General features: G+C 40.4%; 1 protein-coding gene across 1 annotated transcript in view; it reads right to left on the reverse strand.

Annotated features, from left to right (window-relative positions):
• The window catches only part of p3h2 (prolyl 3-hydroxylase 2), a 53,109-nt gene that overhangs the window by 17,924 nt on the left and 19,424 nt on the right, over positions 1 to 15,761 (reverse strand). The gene's annotated exons all lie outside the window — the stretch shown is intronic.

Below are 15,761 nucleotides of genomic sequence, written 5' to 3' on the forward strand. Positions count from 1 at the left end.
CAGCTGTCATATACTTGACTGGCAGCTGTTGAAATGATAGAATCACACATACCCAAAATAACGTGCTGACAAATGAAAGCCCGTTGATAATGTAGATTACACACAGCCTGTCATTCACCCAGATATGTAATTTTTCATTAAAAATATGTCATTGATTGTGGTTTTTAATTTGGAACAGGGATAGCACAAAGGAATGTGAGGAGTTATAGCCTATAGGAAAAGGACATGGTTTTAGATTCTCGGTGATTATGCTCTATTTAGCTGTCTGATGCAAACGTCTGTTTACTTATTGTAATAAATATGATTTAGTGCATTCCAAGTGTCACCAGGTTGTCTGACTGGATCGGGAACTTTGGAAACACACTTAATGATAACAGCTATCTCATTTTGACGCAAAGATTTTATACATGAATACTGTTTTATCTTGAAATATTTTAAAGAAAACTAAATTGTATTTTTTTTTCCACCATGCCCCCCTTAATTTTAGTTACTAACAGTTAAGAAAAATAAGAATAGCTTTTCTTATCTCTGGTAAAAAGTAAGGAGGACATGATTATTTAATATGGAGCATGACAGGATAGGTGAGAGAGAGAGAATAAAATACAGATGCTAAGAAGAAAGAAAGAGACAGAACTGGCTCCCCCTCCTGCTGCAGCGTTCACAGCACCGCCGAGACATGTGACTCTATTTGTCCAGATCCTCGTGTTTCTGACAGGTGCAAACCAAAAGCAGATCCCAGAGTTGCGCTGTTAGGAAGGTCAAACAGGCCCGGTTGCCGCAAAACATCACGTAGTCACATCGCGTCTCACCTCTGGGTCAGGTTTTCAACGTTTAATCAAAGACAAACTATTTCATGTCACAAACAAGCCAGTCAGCTACAACTTAGGGGTCAACAAACACTTGGAAAGTATCATAGAAAATATAATCTGTGCTAAAGTGAACATGCAAGCCAAAATCCACCACCGACCCCCTCCAAAAAAATTACATTCTTGATCCTTTACAAATAACCACTATCTGTTAAAAAAACGATTCCCGTGACAGACACAACTAACACTTTTTCATGTGGGAGACCAGCCTAGCTGGATATGCTTGGTTTACCCTGAAAGGTGAAAAAAAAAAAAAAAACAGGAGATGGTGTTGAATGCATTCCTGGCCAGAAGCTCGACGGAGCTCCTGGGAGACACAGCGGACAAACCACAAGGGGAGGTAGAGAGTTGGAACAGTTGAATCGACTGTAAAGGGAATTTATGTGTTTATTCTCTCGGACATTCAAAACGGTGTTTTTGTACCGATGGATAAATCACATCATGTTCGCTTCATGAATATGACTGTAAAATATGGCTGTGGGAGAACTTTAAAAAAGGAAATAAATGTAAATAAATGAAAACAAAGTAGGATTAAAGAAGTAAACAACCCAATAATAATTCAAATGTTTCGCTGAACTTACAATCGAGGAAGTTTTTAACATCTGACTCAACACAAATGTCGGACTGGAAGGGAAAATGATGGCGATTGCTCAGAAAGGTTGAAGTGAAGTGTAGGAATCTTTGTCCATTAAGAGAAAGCCGAGTACAACGAAAACACCACTGCAATACTTGAGTGCACAGCACAGCCTGGAATACTGACGTTTAATTTTTATCTGGAATGATGATGCAGCCTTGAGTCAGTAACAAGGCATCTTTTGTTGCTGCAAACCTGTTGCCCCTACAGGAGAACAACGTTGTAAGCTTTGCTGACTGGAAATGAAAATCAGCCATTGATAAATTCTAAGCAGATGCCAAAGACACTAAACACAAAAGACCACATAGCCGTCGGAGAAGGGGGTGGCCGCTGCTCGTCAATCATCTGCCTTTCCTTCCTCCTCCTCCTCCTCCTCCTCCTCTTTCAATAACGCCAGATTCCCTCAGCTTCTCGGGATGACTTGCTCAGACCGGAGGGTCAACTGGGGGGGAAGGGTAAAGACTCCAGTACACAAACCCAGCAAAAACACAGCTGTGGCCATCTACTGGCCCCAAGGCAGGACATCCACAGAGCTGACAAACCCTCAACCATGGGTGACTCATTGTATTTTTTTGCTCTTCATAGTCACGCGTTCGAGAAAATTGCTCGACATGCAGTGTATGTACACTTAATATTAGCGACCATTTATTGCTGTTCATAAAGCAAAAGTCTTGGGACGAGAGACAATTCCATTTGGTGCTGGAAATCGGCGCCATAACCAAGGCTGTCAACTTAGTTTACAGAACCCATCTGACCCGAGAACTTACGGGTAAAAGGACTTTTGTAAGCAGGAAATCGAGAGACAAGAGCAACTTTCACACATGGTTTGCAAAACTAAAGCACATGTGAAAGAAAATGTCAGAATAAGTCAATTCTGAGGTTAAAGGGTGTTTGACTAATTGCCTCCGTTGGGAAACGCCTGGAATATTGCAATGCGGTAGTGGGGTACTTGGACAGTAGGGAGCTTTGTGTGGGGGACATTTTCAGAGGTTGTGATGTCACTTTGCAACCGTGGCATCAAGGCTGATTAGCCAGAATGACGGGCCGTCCAGGGGGCCGGCAGGGAAAAAAAAAAGCTCAACACAATGAAACTATTCCTTTTTTGCTTGGGACGAAAGACCCCAGTTGGACCGGGGCACTTAGAACGTGCCTCAACCGAGGGTGAGATTTGGAAGTTAAAAAAAAAAAAAAAAAAGGCTGAAATTCCCACTCCCAAAATGAGTCCCAAATGGTATTTGCCAGCATTTTTCTGATAATAGTGTTTTTTTTTCCTTTTTAACACAGGGGATCATCCGCAGACATAAGAGGCGATGAGATCGCGCCCTGTGTTTTTGCTATTCTATAACACTTTGATTGGATAATAAACAATGTGTAGGACTTGGGTTAGTCCAAGTACTGTATCAAAAATGACAAAAACACGTTTCGGTTTGAAATTGAAAACACATGCTCGTATATCACAGTTACAACTTTGAAATGTTAAATATTCCTCCTCCACATGACAAAGCAGTGAGACAGCCATTTCCCTTTACACTGTAGTGGAAAAAAAAAAAAGACGGCTAGAACAGCGAGGCATGGAAACATAAAAATGACATAGACGGTGAAATGAATAGAAAGAAAAAAAAAACATTTTCTGTGAAAGCCTAATAAAACATTAGATTTTCAGGGGAGTGCAGATGGGAAAGATCAATATTGGACTATAAGTACAAGTTGACATCTGCTGTAGTACGAGTCTATCTTTGATGGTTAAGAAATCGATTCCAGGATCCGATGATGGAACAGATTTCCCACATCACGTCGAGCGGCCCTTCCCTCAGGTTATTTCGCCGTTTTATTTGCTGTTTTACAGGAAAGCTGTGTACTTCCAGGGAGGATTTGACCACGATTTGACCATCCTTGTAAGTTTTTTTATTTTTTTTTTTCATTTATTTTTTGCTCCTTTTAGAAATAATGAGAATAGAATTAAGTTACACAAACTGAACTGCTGTGTTAATATAATCTTTGGCACTCACAGGATTTCGCTGCAAAAATATTTGACTTAAATAATAAAGAAGAACTAAATATTGAATCTGAATCGCATCATTAGGAGAGTTGAAATTTCAAAAATTCCATTTCAACCACCGACAGCTGCCATTAAAAGCAAACAAGTCTTTAAACACATTCAGGAGTGAACATCTTCAGCCTCGCAAGTCCATCTTTCCCTCACATTAATCCGAAAGCAGCACCTGTAGAGGTGAAAGAGGTCCAGTCAGTCTGAGTCCTCGGTTTGCCCTCCTCACTGAAGAGCACCCAGTGTAAAAGCCGTCCGACCACCTTGCCGGTGAGAGGATCGCGTTCTTGATGTGGGCGCAGAGTCGTGCCAAGACAAATTCAAATTTGCACATCTTTCCCCTCTGGGGCTCCTTCTTAAATCAGAGGTATTTAAATGGACCTGGACTGGTGCATATACTAATGCCATAAAACCAAGAGAGTGTTGTATGGATGGACTGTAACAGGAAAGACGGGGTGGAAAAAAAAGAAAATATATATTTATATCTTGACAAAAAAAGATGATCCAAGTCCAGCTTTCGCTGTTGAGCTGAGGGTTTTTTTTGAGAAGCGCAGTCAAGTCTGTCTCTGATTCCCCAGAGGTTAGGAACTACTTATTTAGTAGACAAAGGTCAGCGTTCAGGTTAATAGCAGCGGCCATAAATCCAAAGAACCAGACTTCGACAGACTTTCAAGCCCTCTGAAGCAGCTTCAAACACACTCTAGACTGTAATGCTCACCCATCGGGCTTCAAACCCACTCCTCACGTCATTCCCCATGTTCATCCTCCTATTTGCACGCACATGATTGCAACATCAGTACGGAACAAACTACTGAGCCGCTATTCTGCAACTTGGTTAAATTACTTTCTCTGACAGACAGCTTTTTCCTCAGCCTCAGGACTTGTAGAGATGACATGTAACATGAAACGGTTTCTGATCGGAGCAAAGCCCTAATTGAGATATCTTTTTTGCATTTTAATCCCATATTCCATGACAAATCTGGCAGGTTCTCTATGAAATAAACAAATGCACATTTAATCCTACTATCAAGTCAGTGATGACATGTGTACTGGATAGATTTCTACATTTTCCTGATGGACAAGGGTTTCGATGAGAACCTACCCGGGTCAGCATTAAATGGGACAAAGTTGGGAATTTTTAATTGTCTCACTTGAATCGAGTTTACAGAAGAGTAAACCTGGAGGAAATGACACAAGCAATAAATGAATACCATGAAGGGCTTAGTTCTTGGAAATTATGTCTATGTCTAACATATTGTAAATGCATCATATCTATTCACATTGGCACTTAATATAATACACCCACATCATCCAGAACGTCACTTTGAACCCAGTTGACCTTTGTGCTCCGTTTCTACCGTCTGCAAATTATCATCTTGCCTGCTTTTCTTGGCTGAACTTGTCCCAAAAAAGGTCCATTAACTCATTACTGGCACTATGGTATGGCCCAACACCCCTTGTCACTGAATGTATTATTGCAGAAACATCTGGGAGCAAAGTAATAGTGTCCTTAAGTGGCCGGTAATAGTTTTGAGGTCAGTGAAAGGGAAAATGCGTGTGCTTTCGAAGGTCCCCATGATACAGCTCTTCAGGAATGTTTTGCGGAGGAACCATCACATTAATACAGTTTTTGTTATACAGTAGACGTACAGACACACCAACACACACGGAAGTGTTTGCACACTGTGAGCCATTAACAGCTGGATAATGAAGCTCAAGTCTGGGCTAACCAAAGTACATCACCCTCTGGTGACCTCTACTCTGAAAACACATGAAACATTTCAGCTAATCCTAAGCATTGGAAAGGAAACAGACGGATTAAAAAACAAGGCCTAACCTTAAATCGCCCTGAACAATGGAAACCTTACCTGCGTGACAAAGTAAGATTCTTTTTAGCGCAAACAACTTGTGTGTAAACGCCCCTTTAAAAACAAGCTGACCTTGAACTTCTTACATAACGCAAAGAGAAAGGCGTCGCTACGGCACAGCTGGTCTCTAATCTCTCCGTCCATCGGAGTTCGGAGCAAAGATAATAACTGTACCATTTAGAAAGTGTTAAAATGAGAAGATTCCCCTCAAAACACAGTGCTCACTTTGACAAACACGCTGAGAGTTGCTAAACTCAAATGTATGTATTCCTCACAATATATTTAATGTCAAAAGGGAGGGCAAGCATCATCAAATTGGTCTTTGTGTCTGAAGTGAAGGTAATACGTACAGATGTGCTGGGAGACCAAACATTTTACCTCCTCAGACACAACACCAGGGGAGTTTTAGTTAACCAACTTCATCTTGTTGAGAGACTCCACGTGCTTGCTTTGAAGGACACAAAGATTGTATCACAGGTCTGCCCGGATCAAACCGCCATTTTTTCCACCCACAAAAAAAATTACCAGCAAGATCATCATCAGTTAAGACAAGAAGAAAGGTGACTTTTACTTCCTTCATGAGCCAAAAGGCTGTTCCTGCATAAATAATATTTAATCTAACTGGCAACAAACCTGCGAGCGAACAGAAGTCAGCTTGCTGATATAAAATCGCTGTCATTATTTATTTTTTGGTCTGTTTTCTTTGGATTAAGATATTGCGCAATGAATTGTCGGAAGAAAAACTCTACGAAGTATATCCATCAAAAGATGTAATAAAATTCTGACATGAAAAACATAGCGAGCCTTCTCATTCATACATTAATAATGGAGTCTTCATGATTTTGACCACTGGGGTCTATTTAATCAAAAAGCTTAAATCTCAGCTGTCACTGGAATATAAACATATGGTCGGAAAGTGTTTTTCTAGTCTTGTCATATTTTTCGAGAGTTGTTGGGATTCAATGTGCTTGTTGAGAAAAGATGCCCACTCACTACGTTAAATTATTTCCAGTCATCACGAAGCCTTACTGTAAAAGTTTGTCACTAGGAGGGTAAACAGCACATGGATACAGTAATGATAATTTAAGAAAAACTCAAAGTTTCTAAGAGTATAGGAAACAGCTCATGTCTGTTTCTGAATGTTTACACCACAGAATCCTATAATATCACGGCCTCTTCTAATCAGACTGCTCACACCCAAAGCCAAACAAATACTTAAAATACATATCCACATACAAACACCTAAACACACAGGAGCAAATGGGTGATGTATGTGTGATGCTAATTGAACAAGAAAACATTTCAGGCTCTAAAAATGAATCTTTCCATCATGGTTAAATGGACAAGGAACTGCTTCAGTGCACCCATAATATCATCACTGTAAGGTGAAATTGTGACGCTGTACTTCATGACTTCTTCCAACTAGTTAAATGAACCAGACGGGGGGTTGTTTTTGCGCCGCCTCTAAATCAAAGAAGACATTTTACATGTGATCTGGTGCTAAAACCCTGTTTGTCAGAAAAAAAACAGAAAAAAAAGTGTCTGGGGTGCCTGCGTGACAGCAGATTTTCCTTTCGGTGATGTCATAGGTGAAAGGTGCCCTGTCTACCCTGAAGTCCTCTCTCTCTCTCTCTCTCTTCCTAGTTCCTTCCATCATACAACCGCTTTTCATCTCAGCTGTCCATTCCCGCTGACAGCTCTGCACAGTGGCCTCTTTCTGCGTGTCCCGGCTCCACCCTGGACCAGAGTGTGTTCCTCCTATAAGGTCATGTCAAAGGAATGCAAGAAAAAGCCTTGCTGCAATTGCTGCTAAGAAGCTTCTTTCATTAACTAGCAAAGACATGGGAGACGTGATGAGACGGGATCGGTCCTTCCCTCTCTGGCCGCCTTCTTTTTAATTTTTTTTCCTCTATTAATCTCCGCCAAGTGTCGAGACTGAACTATATAAAGAAAAGCCGGGTAGGGTAATAATGCCACTTTACACAGGAGGAAATGCCAAGAGTCGCTTGCCCAGGTAGAGCACAGGAGTCGTTGCCTTCAAACGGAATATGAGCAAACTTGCGTGATCACGGTGGCCTTAACTCACTGGGAACTGGGTATGTGGAACAGACATTCATGATCCAGAATATTAGTTAACAAAACAAAGTTCATATCCATTATGAGGTAATCTGGATCAGGCAACTTGAATTGAAGTGGTTGTTTGTACATCTGCAGCCATGTCTGCCCTGTAGCTGACATCATTCGGCTGTCAAAGGAAATGACCGCTTCCTTTCCATCTCCAATGACAGCCCAGTAAAAGCTTTGACAGAGTTTTTACACTGAGAGACACAATACTTTACTCTCTATGTGATCCTGAGGTCAACCAATACCACAGCAGCTACTATATCCCTGGTCAACCATCACACTCTTAACCATGTCTGATCTCGCTTCCTGGGGAGGTTCAGGACCCACAAGGCTGGCTTTGTTTGGAAACCTCAAAAACACAAGGTGTGTATGTTTAAAGTAGCGCAGACAGGGTGGAAAATGACCTATAATGTCTTCCTCCTCCTCCTCTCAAAACCCCTTTCACGTTCTTTCATGCCCAAGCACAGACACAAGCTCTTTTCTCTCAAAACCTTCAAAAAAAGAAAAAAAAAAAAAAAAGACCGGTCGGCCGAGATCTTATTTTTATGTTACCATCCACTGATCTCACCATACGGTTTCCATTAATATAAAGGTGCTGTTTTCTCGGGTGGAAAACCTGACTACTCTAAAATGTCCCTAACAGTTGTGTTTTGTCTCATTCACTTTTCCTTGGGGTGGATGTGTTTACCAAAGGTGTATACACAGCCTAACTGGAACCTCACATGCAAAACCATAAACTATTTCTAGCCAGGTGTTCAGTAGCAACGTCTCCTGTGTTGTAATGCCTTGAAGGAACAGTCTGACATCTTTGCAAAAATGTGTATACGATTTACACCACATCCAGCCAGAGGCAGCAAATAATTTCCCCAAATCCCCAAAATACAAAAAAGTTGTCATCATTGGGAGACCGAATACTTAAAATATGTTGGCGACCCTTCAGTCCTTTTTCCCATAAAGTGCCAGAGATGAGGGGGTTTCCTGTCTGAGCGGAACTTTACATTCAAAGGAAGCATTTACAGGCGATCTGTTACGAGATAGAGTTCAAAGGTCACCTTTCACTTAAGCAAGGACACTAAGCTTTTCCGTCATCCCCCGTGAAGCCTTTGGTCTGGAAAAATGAGACAAGGACAGCACGATTTGCTATTTGATTGTTAAATCTAAAGCAGACAAATGCTCAAACGACACAAAACAACCGCCATCAGAAGAAGCACAAAGGAGAATCGTATGTGTGTGTAGGGGTGTTAAGCAGTAAATGTGTGACCCTGCAGACAATGCCAGCATTCATACTCAGTTCCCACTGTGTCTGGGCCCCACGGACCCAAGAGAAAGGTTAAATATATTTCATCATGTTGAAATCTTTCGAGTTTTATTGCATAAAAATCCTCTTAAGGGCAAATGGCATTTAAAAAACAATTCCAAAAGCTGAATTCAACTGAGAATGTGTAAAGTGATCAATGCAATGTTGCTAATCCCTCTAATTTCAATTGGATTAACTGGAACCAAACTTTTGCATTCAAAAGGAACTTCCCATGTCAGTGAAAAATGTTAATCTTTATGCTGAGGATTGAGTCAGCTGCCATGACGCAGATATCAACCCAAGAATCTCTTTATCTGAGATGAGTGTGAAAAGAATGAATTTCAAATGTTAGTCCAACACAGAACAGAGGAAAGTATGGAAACAAAAAACAACTGTATATATAAGACAGAAATCTCGGACAGTGTTATAGATCCATCACTTTTAGAACATTTTATCAGACAATAAGTCTAAAATCAGGCCATCAATCATGCGGCTCCCCCATCTCACCCCCCAAAGCTCTGGAAAGGAAAACCTCCCCGGGCATAATTTAGACAACTGCGTGGAAACAGTTAACAAATGGCCTGAAAAATAAGCGAAAATGGTCAAGTGTGATTTAAGGATTACCCAGAGGTGAAAAGAATGTGGCTACCCTCTAAGCCTGCAGGTAGCATTCAAGCAGAGTGAGGCCTTATGATGTCTGAAATAGCTTGAGGGACAAAATGACATACAGATGGAGCAGAAGTCACCATGAACTAGCGGTGAACTATCAAAATAACAAGATAGGCAGTAAATAAGATGTTACATGAACTGAATCTCATCTATGAGGTTGAAGAAAAGCATGGGCAGATAGCAGAGTTTAGCTTTAAGTGTCCTTCCTTCATTATTTTAAAACCTCCCTGGGAAAGACATAGTCGGGTTCCCCTGCAAAGACCCCCACTGGAGGATGCAACTGGATCCAGGAGGGGGGGTCCCGCAGGGATTCAAAGCGTCATGGTTAGGATGTTTATGGTTGGTATGGGGGAGAGAATCTCAGCGCTTGGGCTAAAAATCTGCCCCGAAGGCAAAACAAACAAGGCGAAGGCAAGAAATACAGACATGTAGAGGTCAAAACTAGGGGGCGGATGAGGCAAAAGGTGGATTTGATTTTATCAAAATATTCTGTGAACAAACAAGTTACATGACAAGTAAGGGAAGGGAAAGTATAAATGCAATGTTTTCTTATTGTGATTCTGATCAATGTGACCTATGACTATGCATGTCTATGACTATGCAGCTTATTTTTTTATACATTTATATTGATTTTTTTTTGGAGGGGGTCAAAGCCATAGCAGCCGAGATCATTTGGCTTGTTTTCTGTTATTACAGAGTCAATGGAACATCTTAATTAAATCCTCCGACGACTTCTCATCGCCACTTGGACAGAGGCCACGTGCCTCGTGTCATTGTCAAGTGAATGAATCATGGGAACCAAAAATACTCCAGACTATGTGTGCAGTAGATTCAGCTAAATTGTAATTAAGATAAAATTTATTAGTTTGCGTCTAAATTCAAGTTAAAAAAAAACTTGAAAACCAACCCGAACATGTGAGCGTGCAAATGAAGCTGTGAAGATGTTGGCATTGCTCATCTATATTTATCCACTGGGACATTGTGACACAGTCAACATTAACTTAGATTTATTGTCCATTTCAACAGACAGTACACCAGGATAATCAGAAAAGTTAAATCTTCGGTGGAAACGTTGTTAGGAAAGCTGTCATTTGAGACCTTTTCTCAGCCCCTCGCCAATTCCCTGTGGGAGGTTGCTTCAAAAAAACCCGACCGCACGGAGGTGTCACGGGGTCAACACTCCAACACACTTCATCTGGGTTTTTGCTCACACTCACTGAAATGCAGTGTGTGTAGGCGCATGTCTGAGAAAATCCCAAACTTGTGAATTTGTTTGCTTGCGAGAGACGCCATGTGTGCCAGCTGGCGTGTGAGCAAGCGGCTATAAATTCGCTGTGTACTCACAAACAGGAGGCAAATTATTTACTGCGGAGCCGCTAATGACGCATTGTATGGTGAGAATGTGGTGAACCTGAACTCATTTTGAAAACCAAATATTTTGAATAAAGAAAAGAATTACCAGAGGTACCCTGAATGAGGGTTTACTCCACTGTGCCGCATTAAGAAATACTGTACTCAACTCTGACATTAAGCCTTACAGGAACCACTGATCATCATGCACAGGGAGGTTTCCATAGCTACAGCACCTACAATGGAACACTATGACAATTAGTTGTATTGCATTGAAATCCCCAAAAAACGCTCCTATCCCATTATCCCATGTTGGTATCAACATATACAGGACTGTCTCAGAAAATTAGAATATTGTGGTTAAGTTCTTTATCTTCTGTAATGCAATTTAAAAAAAACAAAAATTACTTTTTCATGATATTCTAATATTTTGAGACAGGATTTTTGAGTTTTCTTAAGATGTAAGCCATAATCTGCAATATTGAAATAATAAAAGGTGTGCAATATTTCACTTGATTTTTAATGAATCCAGAATGCATGACATTTTTGTTTTTGTAATTGCATTACAGAAGATAAAGAACTTTATCACAATATTCTAATTTTCTGAGACAGTCCTGTAGGGCGCTTTCACACCTCGCGGTTTCAAAGCGCTTTACCCTAGAAAGCATTCGCCCATTGGAACACACAAACACACCAATTATAGCAGAGATGCAACGCAAGGCACTAACCAGGCCACTGGGAGCATAAGGTCTTCCCCAAATATACTTTGACATGCAGACAGGAGGAGCCGGGATTCGAATCACCAATCTTCCGATCGGAGGGGGGCTTGCTCCACCGACTGAGCCACAGCCGGCTTTTTAATTTAACGTTATGAAGTATGAACAGTTCAAAAAATGAGATGTGCTTTACGGAGTTACAATGAACCATTCTCAGTGTGTGTGACCCTCATCCAGGAGTGTAATTAATACCGGGGCAGAGCTGGCTTAGTCTTAATTGCTGATGTCATAATCCGTGCTTCCAGTCTTTTTCGGTGGCCTCAGGAAAAATACGTACTCCTTCACAACCCCCTTGTGTCAATCTTTGCTTATACAGTCTGTACCCATTATTCTACGCTCCTAAAATAATCAACTATCATTCAAATGTCTACGTTTAGAGCAAAACTTCTGCACAAAGTATTACTGCTCCTTCTGTCCGGAAATTAATGACTGTCTGTTTTACATAGCATATTGACATTGTTTAGCCTCGTTTTAGCTTTTTTTTTCTTTGCGTAAGCGCTTGGAGAGCCGAGTATTTGGACACACATTCTTTGTAAAGCGGATCAGGCATAGCTCAGCTAGGGAATACTTATAGTATAAAACTCATTTAATAGCTTATGTCAAAAAAAAAAATCTACCAAATTTGTTCCAATGGTCTCATCTGGTATTGAGTGACATGCCAAGTGAATTATCAGTTTGTTCCCTTTTTGAGATATTTCATTAAACATCAATAGAACTATGAGCTCTGCCTCTTCAAGGGCCTCTTTCAAGCCTTCACAAACAAGGCTTGTTCCTGTTGGTGCTGTCACATTACACAAATCTAGCATTCTTGACACACAGCATGCTGACTGGAATTCAGGTCAAACCCAACACACACCCACAAACAGACACACACCCACACAGATACACAAACAGACACACACACACACACTCACACACACACAACATTGATCACAAGACTCCTTTTCTGTAAATTCTACTGAAAAGCAAGATAGCTGTGAATGAGTGCGTCGCATGGGCAAAACCCCCCACCCACACCTCAAACACAACATTCTCTGACATTCAAACACAAACGCACACACGATAGAAACAATACGACGCAGTGCACATACACACTGATAGGTGTTGTGAGAAACAAAAGTAATTAAGAGTGGTTTTAAAAAAGCAGGCGAGTTCAGGCCTGTATACTGTAGCTCTTGCTGTCAACGGCAGATCTGCCTGCACAGGCAGAGACCACCTCCCAACCCCCTCCGCCACTCTTTGATGTGACTGGCTGCAAGTGACTGGACAGAGCTGAGGTCAGAGGTCACCTGGGTGCCAGGTTGGTGACCCTCTGGTGAGACGTTCCAGAGCCCTGCATGTTTCACATTCTCAAGATGTAACAAGGGAGATTAGATATTTACTTCATTCACCAGAAGTTTTTTTTTCTTCCCTTTTTACATTTTAACACTTTATAGAAGGTCTGCTAGTTGGTGTGAGAGAGGAGGATACAGAGAATGGGGTTAGATGGAGAAGGTTGATTCGCTGTGGTGATCCCTGAAGGGAAAAGCCGAAAGGTGAAGAAGAAGATAGAATAACCTATAGATAGAAATCTATAGAATAACTGTTTGATTGTATGAATGTCATGAAAAACCAGAGTAATAAGGTTCTTTTAAAAGAAATTTATGTTCTTAATACAGGGGGTTATCATAAAGAATCGGTCATCAAAAATAGCGGAATTCCATTTTTCTCAATGAGGAAGGTGCAGTGTTGGCATCAAGCACTACACTGCAGGGGATTTTGATATAAAAAGGAGGGAATGTACTGCAGCCAGACATTTATCCAGACTGAATGGCCACAGCCTGATGTCATTTTACGATACCAAGTCAATTAAACAATAGACTGGAAGACGCCCACTGTTGGAAGAACCTCAGTTACCATGTGGAGAACTGATTTTTCCAGAGTTTTGTGAAGCTTCATTGTTGCAACATACATCATGCATTGTTGCATCGACCCTAAAGTTTTGATTTCAGTTTCAATTGCTTTCCAGTGCTAGCAGCATTCTTGAGCAAAAATGGCAGTCTGTATTACAATATTTGGTGTGTCCTTGTAAAGTAATTTACAGTCATTTCTCTCATTTTGTTTTTGCAAATACAGTTTTTATGATGGGCTGGGAACACCGTGTGACAAACACAGTCCAAGATTCACAATAATCGATAATTTGAATGACCAACGGTCATAAATAAAAAGAACAGTAAAAATAAAACATTGGTTTAAGGAGAAAAGAAAAAGGAGCATAAATAGTGTTTTCTGAAGCATCTTTTAAGATCATGAGAGAGAAGAAGGACTACTTACTTCCACCATCTAAAAATGTAGATGTGCTGTACATAAATAAACCATAGATCATTTAATCCAGTTTGCCCTTTGCTGTTGGAACTGCACAATCATCTGCCACACACATTTACACCAAGGTCAGGAACTTCACAGTGTGAGGATACCGTGGGCAAAATCTTGCCTTTCAAGAAAAATTCACAGTAAATCCATGTAAAACGCTCACCGACATACATACAGACTGGGCAATAATATGACAAAATCCCCCATCCATATGTTTTACTTGAGGCTCTTAATATGGATTGAGCCAGGAATTCCATCATGTGTAATGAAAAGCTGCTTTCACTTTATGCTCGTCTTACATTGTGCTTCGTTACAAAGGTAACGTTCACATGCCACTACTGTTAAAGGGACTGAACAAAAATTAATGTCGCTACAGGCTTATAGTTAACCAATTGAGTCCAGCTGAGTCAAAGCCCGTCCATTTGGTTTTTATTAAAGATAAAAGAAAAAAACTGCCTCCATGATTGGGCCTATTTAGTGAAACTGAGCTTCCATAAGCCATAAAAGCTTAAGTCTCTTTGGTAATTCACCACAGTGTGACAATGTGGGGCTGAGAGAGCAAGGGGCACTAGTGAGAGCAGACTCAAACATCCACAATCTGTTTATAATCATACTCTACTTGCTTGGCTGTTGATAACATAATTTAGATTCTATTTCCTGTTGTAGCAATTCCAGTATGGCCACACACAAAGTCATTCAGAATGCTTATATGTGTCTTTATGAAGGAGGAAAAAAAAAAGAGACATTGAATTCCTGGAATTTAAAACCAAACATGTGGCCTCCCCATCATCTAAACCGTAGGTGTCAAACTCTGGCCCGCGGGCCAAATTTGGCCCCCACTGTAATTATATTTGGGCTGCAAAGCCATACCAAATGACTATTAAAGCTGGCCTGCTGGTATAGTCTACAGTGCATGCATCACTAATTCTACAAATCCCAGAATTTTCTGCTGGTGTTTTGGCATGAAAATCACAACAGGACCCATAAAGGCCCACTCCTCTATGTACAGTAGTCATACAGTAGCGATTTATGCGAATACTGGCACCCTGCTACTTAGGCAGAAAATAGGATTTTGCATGTGTGCAATATTAAGTTTTATATTGTATAGTAGCAAGCTATGCTTGTTCCATTTTTAGTTCTTAAGCAAAACTTGTTAGGGTCCATATAAAAAGGTTCATTGTTACATCTGGAGGAAGATTTTTTTCAATAAATATCACTGTTGGCCCGCGACTTTGTCCCAGTTTGGAATTTCGGCCCACTGTGTATTTGAGTTTGACACCCCTGATCTAGACGCAATAGAAAATGAAAATGTATCAGTAGTGTGGCAGAAAAACACTTACCTATAGTAAGATATTGATTTTTACTTTCTTGGTAACTATGCATTACAAAATTGGGAATATAATCAACACCAGTGTTTGTGGAAAAAATGAAAATTAAATTAAATTTAACAAAAAATTAGTATTTTTTTAATACAATTTGTATTTCTTACTATTTTCATTTATACTAAATTTAAATTAATAATTTCTTTAAGAAGATTTCTGATCTGAAAAAAAATCTTAATTTTGACACATTTCAGCAAATAAAATTCCAGACCAGGTGTAAAAGGTAAAGTTAGATCATGGATTATGTCACAGATATACTGTTCAATGACAAAGAAAGACAGGAGCGAGTGTAAACTCACATGTTTATTTACCTGGCAATGGTTTCTGTGTCGGTCACTCCGGGCCGAAGGCAATAAAAACAACAAACATTCATGTGTCATCAATCCCACAAAGAAC

Source organism: Fistularia commersonii, chromosome 16 (assembly GCF_037954325.1).
Source record: "Fistularia commersonii isolate RoL2024-O1a breed Wild chromosome 16, RoL_Fcom_v1.0, whole genome shotgun sequence".
NCBI classification, from domain to species: Eukaryota; Metazoa; Chordata; class Actinopteri; order Syngnathiformes; family Fistulariidae; genus Fistularia; species Fistularia commersonii.